Genomic DNA, 4,820 nt, shown 5'->3' with positions numbered 1-4,820 from the left:
CTGAGCTCAGGGTGTGTGAGCAGTGCCTGCTCCTCTCCTGCACCTCCCTGAGCTCAGGGTGTGCAGTGCCTGCTCCACTCCTGCACTGCTCCCTGACCAGGGAAGCCTTACACCAGGGTCCTGACTTTGAGAAACAGTCTGTGCTCATTTTCTCCCAGACAAACCCTCCAAGGACCCCCTGTGCTGGGGACAGGTTGGCACGTGCAGCCAGTGTCCTGTCACGAGGTGATGGAGATCAGGAAGGCCATGTCACTGACTGGTAGTAACCAATTCTGACTTTATTTTGCAGGGCTAAAGTCCAACCACATTTTTTTTAATTGAGGGGGAGAAGCAAACATTGAATCGACACAGAGGATCTCATCAGTCACCACTGCCATTCAGACTCGAGGCCGCTGCATCACTGACAGGCTGCAGGTTCTGCAGGTCCCAGGAGGGTGTGGGGAGAACCCTGCCACGGCCCCGGAGCCCCTGGAGCACCCAGAGCACCCTGCCTTACAGCCACAGCCTGCTTTGAACTCGGTTACACCCCACCAGGACAGCCACCACCTCCCCCTCCCTCCTCCTGCTCCTGCAAGAAGAAAGCAAGAGCAGAGAACCCAAGTCCCTGTCACTGCAGCCCCGGGTGACTCTGGCGTGGGGACGGTGCCACAGTGAGAGAGGAGCTGGGGACACTGGAGCTGCCACTGCAGGGGCACCGTGAGGATGACAGCACTTCCCTGGCTTGGGGCTCCTTGGTTTGGGTTTTTTTGTTTTGGGGGATTTCTTTTGAACTGTGACTCTTAACATTTTTGAAGGCTTTTTGAAAAATGTTCAGGTTTTCTTTATTATTTCCACAGAAAGTGCAGGAATGTTGAGTGGGTTTATTGGATTTCAGTGAAGGGAGAAAACGCAGAACAAAACCTATTAAACGGTAGTCAAATGAACTGGAGAGTGGATGACAGAATTGATGCAAGCTGTATAATCTGCTTTTAGAGTAAGCTATATCAATCACAGTGCTATATTGTCATTATAATCTGGTGTACAATACTTCTGCCTTTTGAATTCTGTAATGTCTCTGTTTTTATTTCCACATATTGAAAAGCAGTTTGTAGAAGGTTTCAGTGTCCCTGGTTCAGAAATCTGTGCTGAGAAATGGAGTTGCCTGGCTTTTTATTTTCATATTCTCAAAGATTGCAATAAGGAGCTTTTACATGTTAAATGTACCCCTGTTGCATTGATGGTGATTAACAACTACTTCTGCCATAGCTGTTACGGCATTGGAAGAGAAAAAGAGCTTTTTTGTAGGATGTTTTATTTTGAAAACGCTATAAATTTTAGATGGGTCTGTCACTTGGGTTTGATGGTAAATTTTTCACTGTTGGATCCATGTTTGCTTTGGGCTATAGATCCTCATGAAAAATGCCACAAAGGGAACTGGTTTGGCATTTTTAAAATCATCATCATGATTTCTGTGTTCCTTTGCTTTTGTTTTGGGATTGCATATTTGATTTGGCCTGAAATGCCCCCGTGGGCAGCAGCTCCCCTCCCCTGCTCTGTGCAGGGGGACGGTCACCCCCAGGGAAGTGCTCTGTTTGTGGGGTCTGGAAATGCCGTGAACTAAATGACTTGAGATCACCGATTTTCTCCAGGCATTGGTCAAGGGAGGGCAGCAGATGAGAACAGGAAGCAAATGTCTCACCAGTAGCACGAGAGGACTTTTGCTGAATTTATTTGGTTGCCACTGTTCTTTGATTGCCACATTTAGTTTTAAACGAGCTCCTAAAAACGGTGTGACTGGAAAGCACATTTTTGAGTCCAGCAAACATCATTTGCGGTTTTCAGTGCCTGCCGTTTCTTTTGTAATTAAAAGGGGAAATATCCAACAACCTCACCTCCCCCAAAATATTACTGTAATAGTAAACATCTACATTTTTTTGTAAAAAAAAAGATTTAAAAACTTTAAAAAAAAAAGCAAGTACCAAGAGCTTTGTATCTTCTTGAGTATATTAAAAATTTGACATGAATACATATATATAAATAAATAAAAAAGTCTATATATCTATATATATATATATTGTTGTGCAGAGGATAGGTTAACAAAACCATGTAAAGTAGTTTGCAGGAGAGGGAAGCATTTGTTGATTCAGGGAAAAAGACTGATGCCAGAAGCTGTCAGTGATTTGGATGACACGTGTGCTCCTTCGCACCCTCCCTTTCTGAGCCTCATCTGCCCCGTGCATTGCAGTGGTCACTCCTGGATGCTGGGGAAGGTGAAGTTGCTTGGAGCAAATCAAGAGAGCAAAGTCTGTATTTTCACCTGCACGAGAGTCCTGCTGGGCCAGAGCTGCCCAGCGGCGGAGGGGCAGCAGAGGGAGGGGCTGTGGCTGTGTCAGGCAGTGTCTGTGACTGTCTGTGACTGTCTGTGTCAGGCAGTGTCTGTGTCAGGCAGTGTCTGTGACTGTCTGTGTCAGGCAGTGTCTCTGTGCAGACATGAGTGTGGCAGTGAGACCAGATCCATCGTCTGACTGTACATTCTATCAATGGTGCTCTTTTCATACTTGTTCTGCCAATACGCGGAGACCCTTTTAACCAAGCTACACAGAAGAGTTTTATATCACTTTTGGTTATGTACTTGGTGTATTCTTTTTGTATATGAAAGGATTTTTTTAAAAACGTTCAGTAATTAGCAATGGAGCCTGCTTTGTAGCTGATTAGAACAGTGTAAGAGAAGGGCCGTGCTGTCAGTCTGTCCCTGATCTACTTCAAACCATATATTTACCAAAGGAGTCTGAGCAAAAGTTCACTTCAAATAAAGACCTGACTGTTGAAAGGAGTCTCTGCTAAGACTTTGTGGTTTAGTTATTGTACAGATATTTCAAAGCCAGCAAGAGGTTAACAGAGAAAACCACAGGAAGGGGGAAGTGAACTGACTGGGGTCATGACCTCCTATCCCAGATATCCCATGGCTCTTAGTGGCACACTACAAGGACACTCAAAATCTGGATTGGATCTACTTCAGTCTCTGTCATTAGTGGGCTAAAAACACTGAGGAGTATTTGAGAAGCAAATTCAGACCCCATCCCACTCCCTCCAAAAGTCTGGTTTGTATTCACACTGCACCCTGTGCTGACAACCCTCCCTGCCAGGTTGGATGGCACTGGCTGCCCAGGTCACTGGAGCAAACTGGTCCTTGTTTTCCTGGGGTAAGTGTGATGGCAGCCAGCAGAGCTGTGAGCTGACAGTGTGGTTTGTGGCTGCAGAGGAGCAAAGGATGGTGTGTCACAGAGTCAGATACCAAGTGGATGGGCCAAGGCTTCCCCTGGCAGTCACACGTCTGACCCCTCCCCTTCCCATGCCTTACAGTGACAGCTCATTCCCAAGTATGTAGCAATAACCCACCCTCAGCATTACTGTGGGGTTTTTTCTTCTCAGCAAACTATTGTTTGGATATTGAGGAAGGAAAACAGGCTGGGGGGTGACTTGCATGTGAGACTTCCCACCATGTACTGTCAGCCCACAGCTGAGGGCTGGCACAGGGCACCTGGAACAGTTCTGGTGATTCCGTGTCCATTGTGTCTGTGGCCAGGAGCTCCCTGGGGGGATGTGTGTCCACCCTGCCCTCCCCTCTCCCCTTGTTGGCACAGGTGTGGCTGGCTGTTGGAGCTGTTCTGGGCTGTGGGTGGATGAACCCGTAATTGTTGTGTTTTGGCAGCAGGGACTGTATGTAAAGAAGGGAACGTGGCAATGTGTGTGATTAAAGCTGCAGTAGGGGCTGGAGTCTCCTGCTAAAAGGCAGGCAGTGCTTTTTAGGGCTCACGGATGTGACCTCCTCTTTTCCTGTTGGCTTCACTGTGAAAACTGGAGGGAATCTGCCTGCAAAGGGCTGGAGTAGAAGAGATTTCTACCTGTGAAATTCTAGTGGGAGGGATGGGCGTGGAAGGAAGTGATGGTGTTGTAAGGCTCCTGCTAAAGAGGAGGAGGAAATTGGATGGCCCAGTCAGGGCCGAGATAACACAGGGGGAGGGAGACTTCTGATGGCATGTGATTACTGCAGAACAAGCACCTTTGTTAAGCTGTGGAGGTTTAAAAAAACCAAAATCTTGTGTTGACTCCCCTGGAGAAGCACCCAGTTTGGGTATTGGGTGTGAGCAGTTGTGCTTCCCAGGTCGGTCCGTCCGTCTGCAGAATCCGAGCAGGAGAGCGGAAAGCCAGGGCTTTAGGACAGTTTGTTTCTGTCTTGGAATTAAGTAGCATATTAGCCATAAGTGCAACTCAAGATGTGTTGTCAGCTTGAAATGCTCCCCAGAGAACAGCTTGGGCAGCCACAGGTCCCAGCCTTCAGTGTCTTGTGGGCACACCACCTGCCTGTCCCAGTCCTGCTCCGTGCACTCAGACCTGCCGGTTCCAAAGGCACCTGCATTAGGAAAGCAAATCCTGTCCCTACTGCCAAGATGTCCCAGAAGGGACTGACCAGGAACAAACTGGCTGTCAGGGACACCTGAAGAAAGCAGGGTGGTGTGTTTGCTGCAGCAGGTTCATCAGTTCGTGCCTGCCCTGAGGAGCAGGTTCCAGTAATGCTTTCTAGCGAAAGGCTCGTGCTGGGAAGGGCAGTTTGCACTCCTGGGGCAGTTCAGGAGACTGAAGGTGGGGAGTTCCCTTCTGCCACCTGCCTTAAAGTTGAGCACAGGCTCAGATCCCTGTGAGAGGCACATGGCAAACCCTCGAGGAAACCAAGCTTCAGGAGCCCCATGGGCACATGAGGGTGGTCACAGCCCCTCGTGCTCAGTGACACCCCCAGTGTGACACTCAGTGACCCCAGTGTGACACTCAGTGACACCCCC

General features: G+C 48.5%; 1 protein-coding gene across 8 annotated transcripts in view; it reads left to right on the top strand.

Annotated features, from left to right (window-relative positions):
• The window catches only part of ARVCF (ARVCF, delta catenin family member), a 238,021-nt gene extending 235,209 nt beyond the window's left edge, over positions 1 to 2,812 (top strand). For all 8 annotated transcript variants that reach the window (XM_027652025.1, XM_027652023.1, XM_027652027.1 and 5 more), the window contains one exon: positions 290 to 2,812. The gene's annotated coding sequence lies outside the window, so the exon portion shown is untranslated. The remainder of the gene's footprint in view (positions 1 to 289) is intronic.
• The last annotated feature ends 2,008 nt before the right edge of the window (positions 2,813 to 4,820 follow it).

Source organism: Corapipo altera, unplaced genomic scaffold, assembly GCF_003945725.1.
Source record: "Corapipo altera isolate COAL_440 unplaced genomic scaffold, ASM394572v1 67, whole genome shotgun sequence".
Lineage (NCBI taxonomy): Eukaryota > Metazoa > Chordata > Aves > Passeriformes > Pipridae > Corapipo > Corapipo altera.
The sequence above is the reverse complement of the archived record's forward strand: the minus strand, read 5'-3'. Positions and strand labels throughout refer to the sequence as shown.